The sequence below is a fragment of the Pongo abelii genome, chromosome 6 (assembly GCF_028885655.2).
Source record: "Pongo abelii isolate AG06213 chromosome 6, NHGRI_mPonAbe1-v2.0_pri, whole genome shotgun sequence".
Classification (NCBI taxonomy): Eukaryota; Metazoa; Chordata; class Mammalia; order Primates; family Hominidae; genus Pongo; species Pongo abelii.
This window is the reverse complement of record NC_071991.2, coordinates 84,869,478-84,895,845: the sequence shown is the minus strand read 5'-3', so window position 1 is coordinate 84,895,845 and position 26,368 is coordinate 84,869,478. Positions and strand designations below refer to the sequence as shown.

Genomic DNA, 26,368 nt, shown 5'->3' with positions numbered 1-26,368 from the left:
ACCGAGGTTGCCAGGTTTAATAATGCCTCCAGATTTTGTTCAGGGCCCAGGGTTCACTTTTGGAGCTTTCTCCTGATATCTGTGGCTAATTGGGCAATAAACTTATTTTTTAGAATCAACTGACTCTCGAGTGACTCAGGTGACAGGGGAATATATTTTCTTAAGGCCTCCCGTAGTCGCTCAAGGAAGGCAGAAGGATTTTCTTCCTTTCCCTGAGTTATGATAGATATCATTGAATAATTCATGGCCTTTTTCCTAATTCTCCTTAGTCCTTCTAGAACACAGGTCAACAGATGTTTACGACTGCAGTCCCCATGATCTGAATTGAGGTCCCAGTGGGGATCCATACTGGGGACGGCTGGCTGACCAGTAGGGAATTTGTCTCTTTCTTCGGCTGTCATTCTATCATTTACTTGACTAAGATACCAGGTATCTCCAAACTCTCGGGCTGCAGCTAAAGCCACATTCTTTTCATTAAAGGCCAGGGTTTGATCTAACAATAGCATGACATCTCTCCAAGTGAGATCGAAAGTTTGCCCTAGACCCTGTAGACATCTATGTACCTATCAGGATCATCTGAAAACTTCCCCAGGTCTGCCTTGATCTGCTTTAAATCAGAGAGGGAGAAAGGGACATCTGCCCAGGTTGGGCCAAATTTCCCTCCCCCTACAGCTTGAAGGGAACATAACCAATAGCCCGGGGGTTTCTGTGGTCCTTTGAAGATTTCTTTGCTTATTTCCTTCTGGGTGGGGGAGATTAGAGGAGGCTTATCATTAATAGGAAGGGGAGCTATAGGGAGGCTAGGATATGGGGGTAAGCTGAGAGTTCCTCCTGTGGGATGTAAATTGCGAGCTTTGCATAGTGATGTATTCTCCTTCAATGAAAAGAAAGCTTGAACATAAGGTATTTCACTCCATTTGCCTTCCCTCTTACAGAAAAGGTCAATCTGCAGGATAGTATTGTAATTTATACTTCCCTCAGGTGGCCATTTTTCCCCATCAGAGAGAGAATATTGGGGCCAGGCCATAGTGCAGAAAAAACTGAGCCGTCTCTTTTTCAGAGTTTGTGGGTCAAATTGGTCCCAATGGCTTAGGATGCATTTCAAGGGTGAGCCTGTTGATGCCTGAGTGTTTCCCATCTGAAAGACAAAACCACCCATGGTTTTGGTTTGTTTGTTTCTCACCCTGCCCAAGAACCCGCAATGGTCCCTGGACCCTGCTGATCAGAATGGTTGCACTCACCAATGCAGCAGCAGAAACACCTCTTGCCCAAGAACCCACAACGGTCTCTGGACCCTGCTGATCAGAATAGTTGCGCTCACCAATGCAGCAGCAGAAACACTAGTTTTCCTCCTAGACCACAAGGGAGGACTGAGGAATGTCAGACTTAGTGGCCCTTACCGATGCATTCTCAAAAACCTGCACCTTTGCCTGTCCTCCTAGACCACAAAGAGGACAGAAAAATCGGATTTAGTGGACATTACCAACACATTCTCAAAAACTTGCACCCTTGCCTATCCTCCTAGACCACAAAGAGGACCAAGAAAAATCATATTTAGTGGCCCTTACTGATGCATTCTTGAAAACCTGCTAGAGTCCTAAGCATTCTCCTGTTAGTATTGGGCCTTTACTCATGTCCCATAAAGATGTTGTGCCCCAAAAATGAAGTGGAGGGCCATACCCCAAGGGAGGGAAGGGATCTCCAGAGTTGGAAGAGTGATGCTTTTTGTCCTCACTTATATGAATAGGAAGGAAACAATTTTCTGAGGCTCCCCATATCCTAGCTTCAGGAATAGCTTTTGTTAGGCCTGCTTGTCTGAGGGGGGATCGTAAAATTCCAGATATTACCCGCTACAATGGGGCTTTGGGCAAAAATTATGTCTTTCTGATTGGTGAGCCCGGGTGCCTAAAGAAGGGAATAGAGTCCTGGAGTTTATACTAGAAATCATTCTTATAGAAGAAACTAGAAAAGCACCAGAGACAGGGAGGGGTTTTTAGAAGGGAGACTAGCCTCGGAGAAGACAGGCAAGAGGAAGTTTGTCTGACAGGCATTAGGACCCAGGAGGCAAGGGTCAGGATAGACAGGATAGATGGTCAAGTCTCGCTTGGGCAATGTGACTTTGAGAGTTCCGCTTATGGCTGCAGGGTCAACCAATTTGTTGTTGGGACCCCGGAGCTGAATGGCTTTCCTGTCTGTCAATCCTCGGCTCAGCCCAGAAGTACAGGAAAAGCGGAAGCTGGTTCCAGACAAACCAACCTTCCCAACTCCAAAGAGTCAGGGGTTGTTACAGAGACTTTTCTCAGAAAGCCTGACACCTGTGTCTCTAGTCTGGCATCCATGCTAGTCACTTTTAACTGGCTGATAGGTGCCCGGTATTTAGTCCCCGAATTCTAAGGAAAAATAGGACAGAATAGTAAGCAAAAGGGTTCTGATGGTACTCACCACTTGGCGATAGGCAATAGTCCCATCTGAGTCAACAAAATGTGTCTGGAATTGGTTCCTTCCAGTGGGTTCTTGGTCTCACTGACTTCAAGAATGAAGCCGCGGACCCTCGCAGTGAGTGTTACAGTTCTTTTTTTTGTTTGTTTAAGACAGAGTCTTGCTCTTTCACCCAGGCCAGAGTGCAGTGGCGCAATCTCGGCTCACTGCAAGCTCCACCCCCTGGGTTCACACCATTCTCCTGCCTCAGCCTCCCGAGTAGCTGGGACTACAGGCACCCGCCACCACGCCTGGCTAATTTTTTGTATTTTTTTTGGTGGTAGAGACGTTTCATCGTGTTAACAAGGATGGTCTCAATCTCCTGACCTCCTGATCTGCCCACGTCAGCCTCCCAAAGTGCTGGGATTACAGGCATGAGCCACAATGCCAGGCCGTTACAGTTCTTAAAGATGGTGTGTCCAGAGTTTGTTCCTTCAGATGTTCAGATGTGTCCAGAGTTTCTTCCTTCCGGTGGGTTCATGGTCTCACTTGACTTCAGGAGTGAAGCCGCAGACCTTCGCAGTGAGTGTTACAGTTCATAAAGGTAGTGCAGACCCAAAGAGTGAGCAGCAGCAAGATTTATTGTGAAGAGTGAAAGAACAAACCCTCCACAGCGTGGAAGGGGACCTGAGTGGGTTGCTGCTGCTGGCTGGGATGGCCAGCTTTTATTCCCTTATTTGGCCCCACCCATGTCCTGCTGATTGGTCCATTCTACAGAGTGCTGATTGGTCTGTTTTTACAGAGTGCTGATTGGGGCATTTACAACCCTTTAGCTAGACACAGAGCTCTGATTGGTGCATTTTTACAGAGTGCTGATTGGTGTGTTTACAATCCTTTAGCTAGACAGAAAACTTCTCCAAGTCCCCACCCAACCCAGAAGCCCAGCCAGCTTCACCTCTCAGAACCACTGCACTCCAGCCTGGCAACAGAGCAAGACTCCATCTCAAAAAAAAAAAAAAAAAGAAAAGAAAAGGAAAAAAGTAAAAGGAATAACAATAACACCATAAGTATTTAGAGTGAGGAGGGGAGGGTGCTAGGCAGAATATGATCCCACAAAGATGTCCACATTCTAATCTCTGGGACCTGTGAATATGTTACACTTCATGACAAAGGGGAATTCAGGTTGCAGATGGAAGACTGAGAATCAGCTGACTTTGAAACAGGAAGGTTATCCTGGATGGGCTCAATCTAATCATATGAGCTCTTATAAGTGAAAGAGTAAAGCAGAAGAATGGGTCAGAAATGTGTTGTGAAAAGAACTTAACTCACCAGTGGTTGCTGGCTTTGAATATGAACGAAGGTGGCTACAAGCCAAGAAATGTAGTGGCCTCTAGAAACTAAGAATGATCCTCGGTTTACAGCCAGCAAGAAAATGAGAGTCTTGGTCCCAAAATCTCAAGTAACTGAATTCTGCCAACAACCTGAATGAGAGGGAAATGAATTCTCCCCTAGAGTCTCCAGAAAGGAACACAGTGCTGCCAACACTTTGTTTTTAGCCTAGTGAGATCTATGTCAGAATTCTGGCTTACAGAACTGTAAGATAATATATTTGTATTGTTTTAGCCTCTAAATTTATCCTAAATTATTATGACAGCAATAGAAAACTAACACAGCAGGTACATGGAGTTATGTACTGTTACAACAGTAACAGTATGTTACTTGTAATATTGTTTTACAATATTATAACTTGTGAAGTAAGAAGTAGAAAGTTTCAGATGTGAACTAGAAAGTATAAAATAGTCTATTATTGGATATAAATGTGCTTTGATAAGTTAAGAATATACTTTGTTAGTCTTAGAGCAACTGTGTAAAAACAGAATAATAAAAAGATGTTTAGCCAAGACACAAATAGAAGATGGGGCACTAAAAATATTTGATTAACCCAAAAGAAGGCAAGAAATGAACCATGGAAGACTAAAAAAAACCCAAGAGACAAATGGAAAACCAACAACAAAAGGGTAGACTTAAACCCAACCACATAAAAATTACATTAAATGTAAATGGACTGAACCACTCAATTAAAAGGAAGGGATTATTCGGCTGGATAAAAACAGCAAGACCAAACAAGATGCAGCCTATAAGAGATGCATACAGCTATATAAAAATTTTAAAGTAAAACAATGGTAAAAATGTGTATTATGCAAATAGTAATCATAAGGAAATTCATATGAAATAGTAATTTAAGACTTTAAGAGAAAAGATATTAGAGTATTACAAGAGATAAAGAAGGGCATTTTATAATGATATGACTTCCCATGCCCCTAAATATTCTTCCACTGAATGAGAGCTTCAAAATTTATAAAACAAAAACAGACAGAATCAAGGGAGAGAAATAAGCACATTTGCAATCATAATTAGAGATTTTAACACAAATCTCTTGGTAATTGGAGAGACGAGTAGGCAAAAAATTTAAGACATGAAAGACCTGAACAAACTATTAAGCAAATTTACCTAATTAACTTTTATAGAACACTATATCCAATAACTGAAAAAATATATTAATTTCTAGTGCACATGAAATATTCACCAAGATATACTGGGCCATAAAATAAATCTCAATACATTTCAACAAAGCATGTTCTCTGACTAGATAGAAATTACGTTAATAACCATAAATAAGTTGTCGCAAAAATGGAAATAAAATTACACACTTTTCAGTAACCCGTGGGTTAAAGAAGTAATGAAAATGGAAATTAGAAAATAAAAGTGAAAGATAATGAAAACACAAAATATCAAAATCTGTGAGATATTTAAAGCAGTGCTGATAAATTTATTGCTTTTGTGCTTATTCTAAAAAATAAAGTTTTAAAAATCTATTTCAACTTTTAAAAACTAGAAAAAGGAGAGCAATGTAAATAAGAAAAAGGACATAATAATGACAAGGGAAAAAATAAGGAAATAAAAAAACAGACTGTACCCGAGAGAGAGAAGGAACATAGATTTTCAATATCAGAAATGAAAGAGAAGTATACTACAGATGCTAATGAAAACTAATAGGAAAATATCACCAACACAAAATAGTGAAGTATCTTGAAAAATACATCTCACCCAATCTGACTCAAAAAATAAAAAATGTAAATAGCCCTATATCTATCAAGAAATTAAATTCATAATTAAAATTATAAGCATATATTAAAATTCACAATTTAAAACTTTATTTTCAAACATTGGTATTTTAATAATACTATTTCTATCAATAACACCAACTTTACATCATCTCTTTCAGAATACCAATAAGCATACAAAATGTTGCTCAATATTGTTAGCCATTCCTCTAAGTGTAAATTACAACCAAAAATCATACCAGTTCCTACCCATTATAATAGCTAAAATTAAAAAGACTGACAATTCTAAGTGTTAGTAACAATGTGTAGCAAGTGGACGTCTCCTAGATTCTGTTGGGAGTGTGTAAAACCACTTTTGAAAATAGTTGACAATTTTTTATATACAGTTATATGTCACTTAAAAATGGGAATACATTCTGAGAACTATATCATTAGGTGATTTCCTTATTGTGAGAACATCATAGAGTATATGTATGTACACGCCTAGATGATATAACCTACTACACACCTAGGCTAAATGGTACATCTAAACATAGAAAAAGTACAGTAAAACTGTATAAAGTTTTAAAGACGGTATACCTGTATAGGGCACTTACCATGAACACAGCTTGCAGGACTGGCAGTTGCTCTGGGTGAGTCAGTGAGTGACTGGTGAATGAATGTGAAGGCCTAGGACTCACTGTACACTAAAGAGACTTTATAAATACTATACACTTAGCCTACATTAAATCTATTTTTTAAAAATTTCAGGCCCAGCATCTTGGCTCAGCACTTTGGGAGGCCAAAGCAGGAGGGTTGCTTGAGGCCAGGAGTTTGAGACCAGCCTGGACAACATAATGAAACCTCATGTCTACTAAAAATAAAAGAATGAGACAGGCTGGTTGGCGCTTGCCTGTAGTGCCAGATACTGGAGGGACTGAACTGAAAAGATCCTGTAAGTCCAGGAGTTTGAGCTTGCAGTGAGCTATGATCATGACACTGCACTCCAGCCTGGGTGACAGAGCAAGACCCTGTCTCCAAACAAACAAACAAACAGCAACAACAAAAAGAAGTTCTTTCTTCAATAACATATTAACTTTAGCTGACTGTAACATTTTTACTTTATAAATTTTTAATTTTTTTAGCTTTTAGACTCTTTTGCAATAACACTTAGCTTAAAACACAAACATATTGTACAGCTGTACAAAAATATTTTCTTTCTTTATATCCTTATCCTATTTTTAAAATGTTTCTTTTTCACCTTTAAAACTTTTTTGTTAAAAACTAAGACAAAAACACACATATTAACCTAGCCCTACACAGGGTCAGGATCATCAAGTCATCATGGGGCAATAGGAAATTTTCAGCTCCCATGTAATCTTATGTGACCACCATCCTATATGCAGTTCATTATTGACAAAAACATCATGGTGTGGCCTATGACTGTAGTCAAATATGAATTTCCCACGTAACTGAGCAACTCTACTCTTCATCATTTACCCAGGAAAGAAAACATTTTGCCAAAGTATTAGATGAAGAGTCATTTTCTATGAAGAATAAGTATTCAATAACCAGTTCCAGCGTTCCCCACTATTATCCTGGACTAGATGGATATAAAAGATATATTATCTGCCTTATAGAAACTGCCTTCTAAGATTAAAAAATAATCAAAATATACTTGAATTTCAAAAATTTTAAATCCATTTTGAATTGTACTTGCACAAATTTTCATTTTTACATAATAGATCTAACTAGTTAGGGAGCTGTTTCTTTCTTGATGGCCTATCCAAGAAATAATTTTCTTTAATTTCTAGCTCTTGAAATGATTGATGAATCTATAGAAGAGCTTTCTGTGATAGTTCTCAGTGAATCACAAGGAAGACTCATGAGTTTCTTTTAACATTTCAAAGCTATTCAAAAGTGCAGTCCAATTTGGTAATTGAAAGAGTGATTATTCTCTTTGTGAATTATATAGCTTCTCTGTTTCTCTTATTCTTTGGTTATTTTACCCCCACTTGTCTATTTCTGCATTGGAAAAGAGGCTTGGACACTAGAGGAAAGCCAGGTCATAGTTAAGTAAATATGTTTACTTGGCAAATACCTCAATTTGTGGGGAGAAATGAACACTGTAGTTTAAATAATGGTTTTAGAATTATCTTAAAATTTTTTTATGACAAGCTTCATATCTTGACACTATTGATGTAGGGTGTGTGTATGTTGGGGTTGGGGAGATGGTTATGATGAACAGTAGACTCAATAGTTCGAACATAAAACATAAAACTAGTTTTATTTTTAAAAACTGTTACTTGTCAAAGTAGACTTTTTTTCTCCTGTTTAACATGCTACCTCTTAGTCATGGAGTAGCTATGAGCACAACCAATGTCATTCTTTAAAAAATTATTCCAATGGGGGCAATACTGGTCTTGGGAAGGAAAGCCTACACTTGGTGCAATAATATATGGTTAACAAATTCACAATTGAGTGACTTTTCTTGCAGCTGTGGTTCAAATTATAGGCATTTCAGATGTTTAATGGTGACTTTAATTTACTGCGAGGAAGTGTATGATAAGCATCTGGAAGGACATGATTTTACTTTAATCATTTTGATTTAGGTGACAGTAATTACAAGTATCATCATGGTCTGTAGAGAAAACATTGGTTTTACTGTTACCTGCCAGGACTTGTTTCCATCCTTTACCAGGGCATTTTTTTCTTGGACCAGGAGGAGTTAAATCATCATTCTGAAATTTCCTTTGCTACTTAAGTGCCTGGCATGATCATGGATTCATAATAATGGAACAAATTGATGAGTTTACTTAGCCAAAATGACTACGGTTTAAAAGATTAGGAATAATGGTGTTTAAGTTAACTGGGAAAAGCAATGTTAATCTGCCCCAGAAACTTTATAGCTAAGTAGATGCAGCAATTTGAAAGACCTTGAAGTAACATAAACTGCTTCTGACTGTGCAGGTAGTTTTAGGAAAAGTTTCACTAAGTGCTTAGCCAAGAAGGCTTTAAGTATGGAATGGGGCAAAAGCCTTTCTCTTAGCTCTTCAGTCATTCTATTTCCTGTTTTAACAAATACAAAAAAGAGACTTAAACTCAACAACAAAATATCTCAGCTAACTAAGAGGTTTTTCAACCTAGAGGGACTATTCAGAAGATAGGAATAAACATACTTCAATATGGAGACATCATTAAGCATATGTAGCACATGGCAGGTATCAATAATATTTATTGAATTAATACATGAAAATACCACCAATCAAAACTTTATTAGAAGTCAGTTGTTGAACAGCTACTAGACTGTAAATTTATCTTACAAATATGAGAATCATGGTTTAAAAAATATGTGGAATCCTCTAAAGACTACTTCTCCATTGAAAAGATCCAATTCTGTTCTTGGCTCAGCTAATATCGTTCTTCTGGGCTCTCTGCCTCTTATATTTTTTTACCTGTAATATGGGGGCCACAGCATATTTTCTTTCTACATCACTAAGTTGTGGTGAAGATCACTTGAGCAAATAGCAATGTGTCAGAAACTGAAGAGAGTTGAAAGATGTAGTGTTTTCTATACTATTCTATTTATGTTTTCCTAGGTACTCCCTTTTCTCTTGTTCCTCTCCCACATAAATACTGCTGATAGGGGCAGGAGGCAGACATATCCCTAGGCAGATGAGGCGGGTTTCTGTTGAAACCCCACCTTCAAACCAAAGACACTTTAAAGCCTGAAAGCCAAGCTACAAGTCTTGATAAATCCATGGACCAGATTCAGAATCTCTCTTCCCGTGTGGCGCACTTTCCTCTGATAGATCTCTGCCCTACTCCTATTTTACATATACCTACCCTTCCCTAGCTGGGGTTTTACACTGTCATACCCATCTTTGAGTGTTGTCTTTGTTTTAGCCCTTTTTGCATACTCACAAATCAATCAGCATGCACTCCCTTATTCTGAGCCCCTAAAAACCCCGGATTCATCCACACTTTGGGACTGCCCGCCTTTAGGTGGGAAGAGACCACCCAACTTCGGAGAGGGGGCTGCCCTCTGGGGTCCCCTCTCTGCTGAGACCTGTTGCTCAGTAAAACTCTCCTCACCTTCGGGTGTCAGTGTAACCTCATTATTCTTGGAAGTGAAACAAGAACTCGGGACCTGCCAAAATTGAGTACCAGAAAGGCTGTAACACTGTAGCCCTCCACCCTCTGCCAGAGGTGGGAAGCCATCCCACATTACAGGAAGCCACCCCACATCATGGGAAGCCGTGGCAGGGCTAGGTCAGCCCCAGAGCCGTGGGCAAGAACAGGGCAACGGGACTAAAAGAGCTGTTAGCACACTGTAAAACACCCCCCTGGGCTTCAGGGTTGCTGGCATCCCTGTTCGGGTGACACAGCATTCCCCTCCTCTAGACGCCACGCCCAAGACAGAATCAGGTTGTGGCATACCCAGCCCAGCTGCGGGCTGAGGGCAGATCCTGTGGCAAGTGTGGGATCTGGGCAGGAGCGCAAGCCAAGCGCAGGTCACTGGGCTGGGTGGAGAGGGTACCTCCTGTGATGGGTCCGGGGCTGAGCCAGGCACAGGCAGGGGCATCACTGGCCACGGAGGTCTCCAGCTGGTGAAGTGGCTCTGAGAAAAATCCTGCACAACTGCTAAAGGTATTTGAGATCCAGGCAGTGTGTTTTTTTCTGGACTGTATAAATAAGCCATGCTTTTGGTCCTGAGGTCACTCAGAGAGGTTGTACTCAATTATTCCAGAGTCAATTAGGCCCAGTCCTGTTTAGCTAGGTTTGCTCTCTCTTGGGCTGTTTTTCTTGAAGCAATTTTTCTCCATATTAGCACCTCTTTCTAAGGATACATAGCAGAAATTCAAGAACACCAACATCATATTTTCTTAGAGTTTAAAAAAAGGCATTAGGGACCTCAGCACAGACCGTCCTGTTACCTAAGCATAAGGTCACACAGAGAAAAGTTCCTTGGTCATGAGAGACCACATCTGCATATAGCAAAGCTGAGTATTCCCCAGCTCTCTATCCAGTCCCTTTTTATGACTCCAGTCTAATTAATTTGACTGGTAAAGATGCTTTTGGCATAGAGGAGTTGAAGGTCTTAGTTGAAGTGGGGGTAATCATTTTGCCCTGTCTTTTCTACCGTCTTTGCCTGGGTATTTGATAGGTGACTTTGAATGTGGAGTCTCAGAACCTGTAGTGAAGATTTTTAAAACTATGAACTCTGTAGTTCCCGGTTTTGTCCTTTAGTTCATTATTTGAAATCCATAAAACACAGATTCTATGAAGAGAAACTCCTAATGCCAGATGCTTTTAGTGGTTAGGTTATTATTATTTTTTAAAGTAGCAACTTCCAGACTCTACTCAAAGTATACCCTGGACTTATAAATTATGGAATTTGTACTTAAGTACAAATTTATTTTGTACTTTTTTGTTTATTTTATGGAAATTTGAACTAAATATTCAAATTTAGGTATCATGATGGATGGAGGTCTCCCAACATAATTTCCTCCTTATCCAATCAGTCTACCAATCCTGCTAATCCTGTTCACCCTGCCAGTGCCTGGTTTAGGAAAAGCATGTGATCTGATTGTAACCAATGATCCATTAAGGAAGGTCTGCTAGGTGGGGTTGGGAATTATGGGAAAGATTTCCTTGTTCCTAAAAAGTTAACAAGGAAGACATGGCCCCTTTTCTTTCTCTAGACACAGTTATATCTGGATGTGATGCCCAGAACTGCTACAGCCATCCTGATGTCTGCCTGAGAATGAACCCGACCAGAAAGCATTGTAGACCCAAAGTGGGTGTCAGAGAGGTAGAGACAGAGCCCTGAGAAACTGTGTCTTTGGGAAATAATTAATTAATTTAACCTGTTTAATAGAGGTTTTCTGTTAACTGCAGCTGAAAGCATCCTAATTGAAAATGTGGGTGACAGAAATTCTAACTTTATCCTTGATAACCCACCCTCACACCCTCATCTCTGAAAATGCTTTGAAAAATGTAGTTTGCTGATACATGGCCATTCTATGTGAATTTCTCTCTAAGGAAATGTGGCTCTCAGAACACAGAAATAAAAATTATTTATAAAGACCCTTCCTGGATAATCTACTCTGCTTCAGGTGGGTTGGATAAAGGATAGAATTAGTTCAGGTATTAGAGAGAAAAGTCAACCAACAAGTCTATTAAGTGTCTACTTGTGCCCAGTATTTTACCCAAAACTTAATCCAGTAGATAAATTATTTGTATTTTTTCATGAGAAAGATACTTGATTATTAGTTTCTAAAGGAAGTATTCTTAATTCCAAGCCTAGTAGCTCTTATGTCATTAGTTTCTAGTGCAGAGAAATTTGCTTGATGAATTTGTGTTGACTTTTTTTTTGCTAGCCAATATGAAGGTTGCCAGTCCCTGCCAAAATCAGCACTAAAACTATTTTTCATGAGTAATAACAATAATATTCTTTTTTAAATAGCACCTTTAATCTAAGAATCTTAAGCCTATATAAACATTCACTCAACAATACACTCAAAATTTCAGTATTTGGTTGATGGGGAAATTCACCTAGATGCAAGAACACGGAAATAAAAATAGAGCCTAGAATATTGACTCACAATAGTCTTTCAGTCTATTGTCCCCACCTAACTATTCAAGAAAAATAAAAAGTACAGCGGCTTCAGCCGTATAAACAACTAAGCTTTTCCATCCCCAGCTGATGATTCATTATTTCCCTTTTCCTGCTGTTTAAAATTATTTTTTATTTTTATTATATTTTGTTTTTGACAGTGAGAGATCTAAATGTCAAAGGGTAAGGAAATTGAGCTGGTTAAAACTATCTAAATTTCTTGCATCTGCAAAAAACGACTTGGCAATATTTGAGGAGTGAGGTTTCTTTAGATACTTACAGAGCTTCCTGTTGGGCTAAAGTATTGTCAAAACAATTTTTTTCTTGGTTCTTAAGTAATTCTCTTTATAAATTGAAAGGGAAGAGAAAATGGAATCAAATTTTGTAAGAATAAGAAATAATAATGCATTAACTTTCCAATATTCTGAAGTTCACCAGATTATAAGGAAAGCTTTGAACTCCACTATTTGGGACTTAGGATAAGCAGAAGCTAGGTAGAAGTCCATCTTTGACCAACAATATAAGTTTTTAAGAAAATTTAGTGACCAGGGGCAGTGGCTCATGCCTGCAATCCCAGCACTTTGGGAGCATGAGGTGGGTGGATTGCTTAGGAGTTGGAGACAAGTCTGGGTAATATGGTGAAACCCCGTTTCTACCAAAAATATTAAAATTAGCTGGGCATGGTGGCACACATCTGTAGTCCCAGCTACTTGGGAGGCTGAGGTAGGAGGATTGCTTGAGCCTAGAAGGTCAAGACTGCAGTGAGCTGTGATTATGCCATTCATTGCACTCCAGCCTGGGTGACAGAATGAGACCCTGCGATATAGTTTGGCTGTGTCCTCACCCAAATCTCACGTTGAACTGTAATAATCTCCACCTGTTAAGGGCAGGGCCAGGTGGAGATAATTGAATCACGGAGGTGGTTTCTCCCATACTGTTCTTGTGGTAGTGAATTATTCTCACGAGATCTGATGGTTTTATAAATGAGAGTTTCCCTGCAAAAGCCTTCTTGCCTGTCCACCATGTAAGACTTGACTTTGCTCCTCCTTTGCCTTCCAGCATGATTGTGAGGCCTCCTCACCCACATGGAACTGTGAGTCAATTAAACCTCTTTATAAATTACCCAGTCTTGGGTATGTCTTTATTAGCAGTGTGAGAACAAACTAATACACCCTGTACCCCAAAAATTTTTTAAAAAGGAAAAAAAAGAAAATTCATAGTAAAACTAAGATTTTATGATATTTTATTTGACAGATGGCAAACTTTTTGAATACAAACAAATGAAAATTAATAAGCTAATTATAAATTAGCAATTTTCCTTATTAAAGTAAACTCATTAGGGTCTTCATGTGACAATATTTAGATGAATCCATTGTTGGAGATTGATGATTACTCTAAATTCCTAAAGGCTTGGAATTGAAAGATCCTCATAGAAATTAATAAGAATGCATTTTTTAAAGGTAATTTTACTTATTCAGTTTTAGTGCTCTTCCATTTAGGTCTATGTTAGCCAGGGGTCTGAGTCAGTCTATAAAGCATCATGTAAACATGGCCGCTCAGCTCTCAGAAGGCAGTTTCACAGTGAAGATCTTACTAAAATATCCCCATCACATTTTCCTCCTGCTGAGTTCACAAAGAGAGTACAGAGGAAAATGTGGGTTTTCCTTTAGTTTACATTTTCAGCCTTCCATCAATAACTCCCAGCCATCCTTGTCAGGGACCTACACTGAAGCTGTGATTTCATAAATTGCATAAAAGGATTCATTAATGCTGAAGTTTAATATGAAAATCAAGATATCACAGGAAACATTCTAGATTTAGTAGGTGGGGCCACTTACATTTTAATGGAATGCCAAATCATATGTTTTATTGGAGATATACTTTACTTCTTTTTTATATTAGGCAAGATCTGTCCATCTGTTATTCTGGTTGTTAAACTTGCTCTGAAATAATAACTGACGGGTAATTTCTAATTTTCAAGGAACTTTATTATTACATCGAATGCTCACAACTGCCCTATGAAATAACTTGGAAAAACATTATTATCCCCACCATTGTCACTTGCCTTTGGTGGCTCAGCTGTTTAGCTGGCATTAGAATCCAGTCTCCTGATTTTTTATCCATTGATCTTTTTTTCTCCATCATTGTAACTTTCTTACAATCCTGAAATATGTGTGGATTATCCCTCACCTAACTCATTTATGTTAAAATATTGTCACTATCATCTTTATTTTCCTGTACTGTCTCTGTAAGAACTGAATCACCACATAAATCCCCATTTCTAGGCGTAATATCTCTTTAGTGTTGCTATAAATTATTCAACAGATTTATCCTACTTCCCAAAGTCTGATGAGCTTCACCGTGGAGATCATCTCTCCACTGCAGGTTATTATTGTTATCCTATTGGAACAAGTCTGCATGAAAAATCCCTTATAAAATCTTTATAATCTGAAATTTCTATAAATTACCCCCATTCAGGAAGGAGAAAATAATAAAACGTATCCACACCATACCCAGATTTTTGAAATGGTTGAGCCAATTTTACTACTCTACCATGGAAGAAATCCAAAGATCAACAAACCCAGGCCCTCTGTCAGTCTCTTCATTATTATGTCTCTGCTATCACAAAGTACTTTATCTGGCATCAAAATTACATTAATACTCTATTCACATTGCTCTTGCAAGAAACAAATACTTCTTTGTGTCTGAGTTTTCCACATGGTTGCCCTGATGAAACATATGCCATTGGAGGACAAATATATTGATGCAAGTGAAAAAGAGCAAATTAATTCCAGAATCTAGTTAGAGATAAAAGATGCCATCTCCTTATTTCCTGAAATGCAGCTTATATAAAATGCCACACTGGGCTTAATTTGTGGAGAAAAAGCATGCTGCAACTTCATAACTGACAATTTTTCTAACTTGACATTTTGTTCATTCCAAAAATGCTGAACCAAATTGTGGGCAACTTCTTCCCACCACTTCGGGCAAACCCATTCAGTAACTATTAATGTTATTATTGAAGATGAATGAGCCACCCAAGGTTTTAGAAACTCAATTCCAAAAAGTCTCTGTAAGATTTTGGTACAAATGCAGAGCCAAATTTTGAAATTTCCTGGATCTGCAAAAATATTTTTTCCTGGGAGGACTTGTAGTGCTTCCTTTCTGCTTAAGCTGTGATTCTACAAACCTTCCTTGAAAACTGTGGTACTCCTGACAGAAATCAAAGAATAAAAGGAAGAAACTGTAAACCCTTAAAAATAGTTATCTAGAATAATTATCAGTAAGTACACATTTCATTGAGTAATTACTTGCTGGAATAACACTTGATCTAATAGGAAAGATTTTTGCAAAGGAATAAGATTATTTCATTCTCAATCAGCACATCTAAGCCACTCAGCTTCCACATTTCAGACTGAAGCTGAGGTAACTCTTTCCCAAATACTTGATGAAAAGTGAAAAACTAAAACAAGTTTCAACAGTTATGCAGGGCACAATCTGAATGAGTTCAGAAGATTTGTGTCTTATTATTTTCATTGAATTTACTTGTAACAGTATACAAGTTTAGACATAGACTTGGATATTTCCACGGTGTCTGGAAGAAACAGCATACTGGCCCTGAAATGCTGATATGACATTCATTCTCTGAAAATATCACACACCTCTTCCATCATCATGCAGCCCAGTTCCCGATGTATATAGGGCAATTCATAAACAATGAATGGATGAATAAATAGGAATAGAGTGTTTGCTGTTTGGTAAATTGTGCCTTCCTTCTCTTGGAAGACATAACCATTCATTTTCATACAGAGAGCCCTTGAAAAAAATAATTTGAGCTTGATGCTAATGGTCAAATGAGAGTTAGGAGAAGTGAAGCAAAGGATGCAAACAGTGCTGGTCATACCTTAACTAACTGGTAGTCATTTCCTATTCCTACTTTGGAATTTGTCTCCACATTAGTTCTCTTTAAGGAAAAATAACAGGAAATTCATGCTTTAACTGCCACTTAAAAACTAAAATGAAATGAACCAAAAGAAACAACAACAACAACAACACCAAAACAATCCTAGACCTTAACCCTTTTCTGGAATTTGAAAGTTGGTCTTGAAATACTTTGGTTCACAGCATTTTGAAGTTGAACAGAAGCACACTACATCCTGGGTTAAAAGGACTTTTGCGGGTTTGCAGAAGGTTTTTATATATCCAGCAGATAAAAGTCTCTCTTTGGTAATATTTGCCAGCCATCTGATCTCTCCCCATGTGCAGAATTCCCATTGGCTTTAAAGGGATTTTGACTAGAAGTAAGATGTAAAATCCCAGATCCCACCAAACACTTAGAAGAAAGGAATACATTTTTATTCTACTTTGACTTCCTAGTTATAAATATTTTCTAACTTGTTAGAATCAATTAAGAGGTAAATTATATCATGTTAAAAGAAGAAAATGGAAGAATCTAATGGATCTTAAGTGTCACAATTCAAGCACATCGGAATGAGTCTTCTGATCCAAATTGGGTTTGTGGCTGGTCAAGCAACAACAAAGAGGGAGGAGTAAAATATAGATAGCTCTGTATAATAAAAAGAGATAGATTACTGTATGACCAGAGTTACTAATTGTAGGATAATATGTGACTGACAACAATGGTTTTGCTTTATAGACAGAATTAGGTATGAGGCTTATGTCATTGCTAGTAGTAATTGAGGTTGGAGAGACTCAGGGAAGGGCTGCAAGGAGAGAAAAAGGAATTTGCCAAATCTATTGAATACCTATTACAGGTCTACTATAGTCACTGTATTAATAGTTCAAGAACAAATTATACAGAGATGTAATTGTTTATAAACACAGTTTCATCCTATGCTTTGTCTCATTTTAATTTTTTAAAACTTTTTAAAAATTTCAGTAGTTTTGGGGGAACAGGTGGGGTTTCATTACATGGATAAGTTCTTTAGTGGTAATTTCTGAAATTTTGGTGAACCCATCACCCAAGCAGTGTACACTGTACCCAATGTCTAGTCTTTTATCCCTCATCCCCCTCCCATCCTTCCCCCTGAGTCCCCAAAGTTCATAATTCTTATGCCTGTGAATCCTCATAGCTTAGTTCCCACTTACAAGCGAGAACATATGCTGTTTGGTTTTCCATTCCTGAGTTACTTCAGTTAAAATAATGGTCTCCAATTCCATCCAGGTTGCTGAGAATGCCATTATTTAATTCCTTTTTATGGCTGAGTAGTATTCCATAGTATATACATACCACATTTTCTTTATGCACTCATTGATTGATGGGCATTTGGGCTGGTTCCATATTTTTGGAATTGAAAATGACACTGCTATAAACATGCATGTGCAAGTGTCTTTTTCTTACAATGACTTCTTTTCCTCTGGGTAGATGCCTAGTAATGGGATTGCTGGATCAAATGCTAGATCTACTTTGAGTTATTTGAGAAATCTCTATACTGTTTTTCATCATGGTTGTACTAGTTGACATTCCTACCAGCAGTGTAAAAGTGTTCTCTTTGCACCACATCCATGCCAACATCTGTTATATTTTTATTTTTTAATTATGGCCATTCTTGGAGGAGCAAGGTGGTATCGCATTGTGGTTTTGGTTTGCATTTCCCTAGTAATTAGTGATGTTGAGCATTTTTTCATATGTTTGTTAGTCATTTGTATATCTTCTTTTGAGAATTGTCCATTCATGTTCTTTGACCACTTTTTAATGGAATTATTTCTTTTTTCTTGCATATTTGTTTGAGTTCCTTGCAGATTATGGATATTAGTCATGTATTGGATGCATAATTTGCAAAAATTTTCTCCTACTCTGTGGGTTTTCTGTTTACTCTGTTGCTTATTTCTTTTGCTGTGCAGAAGCTTTTTAGTTTAATTAAGTCCCATCTGTTTATGTTTGTTTTTATTGCATTTGCTTTGGGTTCTTGGTCATGAACTCTTTGCCTAAGCCAATTTCTAGAAGAGTTTTTCCCATGTTACCGTCTAGAATTTTTATGGTTCTGGTCTTAGATTTAAGTCTTTGATCCATCCTGAGTTGATTTGTGCGTACAGTGAGAGATGAAGATCCAGTTTCATTCTTCTACATGTGGCTTGCCAATTATCCCAGCACCATTTGTTAAATAGGCTGTCCTTTCACCACTTTATGCTTAGAAATAGGCACACAGACCAATGGAACTAATGGACAGAGCCCCCCCCCCACCCCCAAGTCAAAAGAATTGAGGTTTATTGCCTGTCTTGTCTTTAATGCACTGGGGGCCTTTGGTGATTAGTGGACAACTTCAGCCTACATATCAATTGGAGCACTAAAGGGCTTACTCATGTACACTAACTCAAGTTCAAAACTGGCTATTTTTGAGGAAGAGCCAAACAAGTTGCAATTGAATTAACACTTTTAATGCATTCAAGTGGCTCATTATAAAGCCCAAATAGTTGTAAGATTTAACTCTTGATATACTAGTTATCATGGTCGTGCGATATTTTTTCCTGTCTGCTAAAGTTAATTGTCATCTATAAAACTCTAAACTTACATCCTTTTATTCTTTGTCTAGAAATTATCTCAGGAAATTAACCTATATAAATTCTGGCTATAAAAGATGTTCACCATAATGTTATTTATAATGGCTCCCAAATTTAAAGGACCATAAATGTCCACGAATGTGATATTTGTTAAATAAAGTTGAAATAAGATATAATGGGAGATGACATTTTATTATTATTAATTTTTACTTTTTAAATTTTAAATTGAAAAATTATAGGTGTATATTTATTGACTACAAAGTAATGTTATGATTTATGAATAAATGTGGAATAACTAAATAAAACTAATTAACATATCTATCACATGAAATGTTTATTTTTTTGCAGTGACAACATTTAAAATTTACTCTCTTAGTGATTTTGGAATGTATAATACATCATGTTTTATGATATTCACCATGCTGTGCAATATATCTCAAAGGAAAAAAATCCTTATGAGTCCTATTTGAGGCTTTCTACCCTTTCACCATCATCTTCCTTTCTCTCCCACCCTCCCAGCCTCTGGTAGCCACCATCCTACTCTCTGCTTATTTGAGTCTGATTGTCTTAGATTCCATGTTTAAGTGAGCACATGTGCTATTTGTCTTTCTGTGCCTAGCTTATGTGGAAGATGATTTTTTTTTAAATGAAAAGAATGCCAGCAAAAATGGTAGTAGGAAACTCGAAGGGCCCATCCCTCAATAGAAACCCCAAAAACACTAGAAAACACTGTCAGAATCAACTTTGTCAGAACTCTGAAAAATTATCAGACTTAAAGCAGCCAAGTAAATGCTTAGCCAAAAAAGGAGTAACTAAAACCTGGTAAGAGAGCTTTGTGGCATTTTAACTTACCTTTGTTTCCACCCCCTCTAGTGCAATGGCATTGAAGATAGCAATCCAATTCCTGATGTGTGTTCCTCGTGATGGTGGGGGCAAAGTGAATTTTGTTTTCAAATAACTGTCATTGTCAGTTTTGACCTATCAAGTGGCTCCCTAAAACACTAACACAGAAAGCATGCCTCTATTTTGCTTAACTTGGAACTCTCTCAGGGTTGAGAAATGGCTATGAAACTGAACAGCTACTGTCACTTAGGGCAAAGGAGATCAGCTGGGGTAAACAATAGACACACTGAAAAGCCTGGAAAGAAAAGCTGGGTAGTAAGATGTTTTGGAGTATAAAGGCTTCAAAAAGGTTTTTAAAATTATGGAAATTTAGTCATACACATTCCCAGGATGGGCACATACTTCTAATATATCTGAGAACATCCTAAGCTTTTACCTCTGGCTGACCTTCAAGTTCCACATAGGCAGGAAATTAAGGCAAAGGCAGAGTTGTAAACTTTCCAGCTGAATAGTTAAAGTGTGCACTAACATAAACACAAATACACACAGAGCTCAGTTGCAAAAGACTAGAAGGCTTCATTTGTTTGTTTGTTTTGTCTTCGTGGGTGTGATTCCAAGTGTTTAAGGAAATCTCTGTCAAATCACTAGCTAACCACTAAGTTAATAGAATAGAGATTTTAGAGACCACACATGACAAAGAATATAGTCTTTACAAAAATAGTTTAGAAAATTGACTAAACAAATAACTATAACCCATCACAAGTAGCAACAAGAAACCCTGGGAAAGGGGGAGAGTCTGATTTCTAGATGTCCCATATTATAATATTCAAAATGCCCTTTTTTTTTGTTTGTTTGAAATTATGAGGCATGCAAAGAAACAAGAAAGTATGGCCCATTCACAGGAACAAAAGAAATTAACAGAAACTATCCCTGAGGAAGCCCAGCCGTTGGACTTAATACACAAAGCTTTTAAAGCAATTGTCTTAAATATGCCCAAAGAGTTAAAGAATGCCATGGACTAAGAACTAACAAAAATTGAGATTAATTCTCAATAAACATAGAATATCAGTAAGGAGATATAACTTACAAAAAGGAACCAAATGGAAATTCTGGAGATGAAAAGTATAGTAACTGAAATGAAAAATTCACTAGAGGGACTCAGTAGTAGATCTGAGCAAGCAAAAGAAAAAGTAAATTTGAAAGTAAGTTAATGGAAAGCATTCAGTTGGTGAGCAAAGGAAAAAAAGGAACAAGGAAAAATGAACAGCACCTCAGAGTGCCATGTGACACTATCAAGCTTACCAACATAAGTATAATAATGGACCAGGGGTAAGGGGAGAAATGAATAAAAATAATATTTTCAAAAATAATGGTTAAAAATGTCCCAAATTTGATGAAAGACCTAGATCTATGCCTCCGAGTAGCTGAACAAACTCTAAATAGAATAAACTCAAGGGGTTTCACAGTCAGATACATTATAATCAAACTGTTCAAAGACAAAGAGTGTTTTTTAAAGCATTAAGAGGCAAGCAATTTGTTATGTACCAGGTTTCCTCAATAGGATCAACAACTGGTATCTCATCAGAAACCATGGAGGCCAGAAGGCAGTGGAATGAGATATTTAAAGTGCTGAAAGAAAAAAAAGAACTATCAGCTAAGAGGGCCATATCTGGAAAAACCATCCTTCAAAAGTGAAGGATATATTAGGGCATTTCCAGATAAAAGCTGAGGGAATTCATCACTCTGCTTATAGACCTGCCCTACAAGATAGTCTAAAATGAGTCCTTCAGGCTGAAATGAAGGGCACTAGATAGTAACTTGAAGCCATACAAATATATAAAGAACACTAGTAAAAATAATTAAATATGTAAATATAAGAGCCAGTATTATTGTATTTTTGGTTTGTAACTCCTTTTTATATGACTTAAAAATGCATAAAACAATAATTATAAATCTATGTTCATAGACACACTATGTATAAAGATGTAATCTGTGATGATAACAAGACAAAGGGTAAGGGACAGAAGTATATAGGAGAGTTCTTTATCCGATTGAAGCTCAGTTGATATTAATTAAAACTATGTTGTTATGCATATAAGATATATAATTGTAATCCCTAGGGGAACCACTAAGAAAATACTTGTTTAAAGATAAAGAAAAGCAAAAGTAAAATCAAAACAGTGCACTAGAAAAAAATCAGCTAAACACAAATGTAGGCAGTCATAGAGGAATTGAGGAACAAAAAAGATATAAGACATGTAGAAGACAAGTAGCAAAATGGCAGAAGTAGATCCTTCCTTATCATCAATTATTTTAAATGTAAATTGATTAAACTCTCCAATTAAGAGACAGAGATTGGCAGAAGGGATTTAAAAAAACTGACCCAACTTGTACTGTCCACAAAATACTCACATTAGATTCAAAGAAACAAATAGGTTGAAAGTGAAAGTATGGAAGAAATATATTCCTTGCAAACAGTAGCCAAAAGACAGTGGGACTTCTTAAATTAATGTCAGATAAATTGATTTTAGGTCAAAATTGTTACAAGAGACAAAGAAGGATATTATATACAGACAATGTCAATATATCAAGAAGATATAATAATTATAAATTTATACCCACCTAACTACAGAGCCCCAAGATATATTAAGCAAAAATTGACATAATTGGAGGGAGAAATAGGAAATATTACTAATAATTGGAGACTTCAATTCCCCACTTTCAACAGTGGGTGAAACAACTAGCCAGAAGATTAATAGGGATATAAAGGATTGGAAGAACACTATAAACCAACTAGACCTAATAGACATATACAGAACATTCCACACAACAACACATATGCACATACAACATTCTCCAGGATAGACCATATGTTAGGCTGCAAAATGCATATTAACAGATTTTAAAAGATTGAAATTATAGGCTGGGTGCGGTGGCTCACACCTGTAATCCCAGCACTTTGGGAGGCTGAGGCAGGTGGACCACTTGAGGTCAGGAGTTCAAGACCAGCCTGGCCAACATGGTGAAAACCTGTCTCTACTAAAAATATGAAAATTAGCCAGGTGTGGTGGTGCACACCTGTAATTCCGGCTGCTTGGGAGGCTGAGGTGGAGGATCACTTGAACCCAAGAGGCGGAGTTTGCAGTGAGCTGAGATTGCACCACTGCACTCCAGCCTGGGTGACAGAGCAAGACTCCATGTTTAAAAAAAAAAAAAAAGGAAATTATACAAATTATCTTCTGTGACCACAATGGAATAAAATTAGAAATCAATAATAGAAGGAAATGAGAGTTCACAAGTATATGGAAATTAACACAGTCTTAAGCAACTACAATTACAATGGGAAATTAGAAAATACTTTGATATGAATGAGAATGAAAACATGATCCAAGGACTCTAATGGATTAAATATAACCACTAAAACTTATATGCAAGTATATGCATTGATACGGAAAAATGTTGGCCCAGTGCAGTGGCTCATGCCTATAATCCCAGCACTTTGGCAGGCTGAGGTGGGCAGATTGCTTGAGCATGGGATTTTAAGACCAGCCTAGGCAACATAGCAAGACCCTGTCTCTAAAATAAATAAATAAATAATAAACTGAAAATATATGTAATTTTTTTAATGTTGACATTACGTCAAGTTTAAAAAGAAAAGGGCCAGCTGCAAAATATAGGTGTGTACAGAAGGATTTCTTTAAAATGCCTCAGACACATGTATTCACACAAACAGAAGAGCATCTAAACAGTTACACAGCAGAAGTCCATTTTGGTTATCTTTAATTGATCATTTCAGATATTGTACTTACTTTTTTCTTCCTGTTTTTCTGTATTTTCTAATTTTCCCCAATGGATATGTATTACTTAAGTACATTTTAAATGAAATTTTAAAAAATAAAATGTAATGAAAAATAAATAGGTGCTGTTATGAGAAAATAATTGGACATGTGGATTTTGATAGGATTCTGTTGTAACTTTTTAAAACATAAACTCATTGAAACAAGCACATGAAAAAAATGAAATAGAGATTACTTAAAACCAGGAAATTTCAACAAAATTATTATATAATGTAAGCTTTTGAAGAATTTTTCAATCAGAATATTTAGCTACTGCCCTAATATCTCTTTGATGTGATTTACAGTTGGATAACAGGCTTCAAGGAGAAAGTAAACATACCCTAGCATTAAGAAGCAATATTTCAGGTGAATGATTATTTCACTACCAGTCTTTGGAGCAGCCATTTCAGGATGATTGATCCTCTGGGAAAAAGAAAGAAATTTCCCCTCTTTGGCAACCTGGAGCTCTTTAGGGCTCTCAGCAGTGCTTGCTTTCTTTTTACATTGTTGGAAATCCAGTTGTATTAGATTAGCTGCAAGGATTAAAGTGTTATGGGAATGAAATATCCAAATATATTTTGTCTCTGAAGCCTTGTCTTTATTCTGATATAAGGAAAGTTTTATCATCTCAAAGTCCCTGTAAATTTAGTAAGGGAAAAACTCAAGTCATAAAATGTAAATCAAATCATAAAGTATGGACTTAAATGGCAATGGAAAAGCAAGAGGAGGCCTCTTTCTTTTTTTTTTTTTATTTCTGACATTATTACCAAATATGGATCCTCTTTATGAAAGAATTAAGCTTGAGAACAGAGCCGAGAACAGGGACACTGACAGCACTCTTTCTGTTATTTTCTGTAATATAAGATGCTACTCTATAGGCAAGTTTAAAAAAATCCAATTTAAAACACACACACAAGAATAATATGAGGATTAGTCTATGTTTGCAAAACACCTTAAATTTCTGAGAAGAAATTCAGTTCTGCATGATCCCTGACATTTCTGAACCCTGCATCCTGTTTCTCACTAGCTTTGTTCTCAGAGAATAGGACCTCAGCTACCACTGTGCTGCGTTTTCTAGTTTTCCTTGTATTTAGCTAAGGGATGAGCCTTCCCCATTTTTGTATGTAAATTATTCCTGCTTCTTTGACCACAAGAAGGAACTATTTTAATTTTTATTTTAAGTTCAGGGGTACAAGTGCAGGTTTGTTACATAGGTAAACATGTGTCATGGGGTTTGTTGTACAGATTATTTCATCACCCAGGTATTAAGCCTAGTACCCATTAGTTATTTTTCCTGATCCTCTCCCTCCTCCCCCCCTCCACCCTCCACCCTCCAAAAGGCCCCAGTGTGTGTTGTTCCCCTCTGTGTGTCCATGTGTTCCTATCATTTAGCTCCCAATTATAAGTGAGAACATGTGGTACTTGGTTTTCAGTTCCTGCGTTAGTTTGCTAAGGATAAAGAAAGAACCATTTAAGTGTGTTGACTATAATTTAGATCTGTTTTATGACAAACAGTAACATGACATTGCATATCAAATTCAGGAATGAAAAACATGACAATTTGCAATGTCCTAGAACTACCTAGAGAGAAATTTCAGATTTCCTTCCACAGGTGGGGCCCTGAAAAATCTCAGGAAAAATGATCTGGCTTTCTCAGAATTCCAAAGGATACTTCTGACTTGCACTGTTGTAAGAAGAGCTACCCGACTACAATCTTTTGTTTGTTTCTAACCTCTTTCATTAGACTGTGGACATTCTCACAGTTAGTAACATCTTCTAACATATCCCATTGCCTTACATGTATTAGACTCAATGAATTTTGTGAATTTATGTTTCTAATGATTCCCTGCAGAGCAGGAAATCCAAATAGACAATAGTAGCAGAATCTAGTGATTAGGCCAAAGTGTAGGCCCTTCTTTGAATGGCTGTGTGGTGTCAGCTGACAAGACCAGTAGCAAAATCACAGAAGCTTCTTCATGAGGTGACACTGTCATTTCATCACCTTCAGACTAATAGCTCTTTAGTGCTTCACCCGTTAGTATTCACTCATCTCAGTTTCTACCATAAATACAGCTTTTGTAACAAGATTAACTTCCATTATCTTTTTAAGAAACCATATGTGATATTAGGTTTTTTTTAAGTAACACAGACCAATAGAAAAAATATTTGTTGCCCCCAAACACTGGAATATAGTTTTGGGGTACAATAAATATTTTATTCAAAATAGTTTTGGAGGACAATGAATATTTTGTTCAATATAAGTTGAATATTTATGAGGGAGTGTAGTATTGAGTATATTTTTCCTTCTGTTGAACCCTATTATTCTAATTCCAGAAATCAGAGAGTAAGTGTAGAAAGAGTGTGCATGACACATAATAATGTTGTACCTTATTTAGTCAATAATATTGAATTTATGAAAAATTAATATGTAAATAATTCTACCAGCATAAGTTTGGGGGCTATTATGTGGGTCTGTTTCTTAATTCTCTATTTCATTCCATTGGTTAATTGATCAATTCCTGTGATGATTCCACACTGTTTTAACTGCCAGAGTTTTATATTCTGTCTTGATATCTAGCAGGGCATAGTCTTATATTTGGGTAGATGCCAAAATTAGAGCTGTTCCTTTTTTCTGAACTACATGTACTTTGATTCCTTTTAATAAATGCAGTAAAATGGAAATTACACATCAGAACACAGACATTAGTCAGAGAGTTTCAATTTCCCTCTATTTCTTATCAAGTAGAATTCCAGGCAATACCCATATATTTCCTGTTCTTCTTGCAATTCTCCAATAAATGTGAGATTCTTCAACAATCTGAGCTGTTCAGACCCTCAGGGATGGCATTAATCTCTTGTTAGTCTCCAAACTGTCCATGCTGGAGGGAACAACTGAAGGGTTACCCACACTTGCAGCCAAGTTTCTGCAGGCATGGCTGGGCTGTAAATTACAGAGATTTTTCTCATTCATGAACATTCCATACAGGTTGAGTACTTCTTATCTGAAATGCATGGGACCAGAAGTG

At 37.2% G+C, this 26,368-nt stretch overlaps 1 long non-coding RNA gene across 2 annotated transcripts in view; it reads left to right on the top strand.

Annotated features, from left to right (window-relative positions):
• Window positions 1–2,115: 2,115 nt before the first annotated feature.
• LOC129060419 (uncharacterized) overlaps window positions 2,116–26,368 on the top strand; it is a 46,492-nt gene continuing 22,239 nt past the window's right edge. For both annotated transcript variants that reach the window (XR_008527121.1, XR_008527122.1), the window contains exons 1-2: window positions 2,116–2,556; window positions 13,201–13,234. This is a non-coding gene — a long non-coding RNA (uncharacterized LOC129060419). The remainder of the gene's footprint in view (window positions 2,557–13,200; window positions 13,235–26,368) is intronic.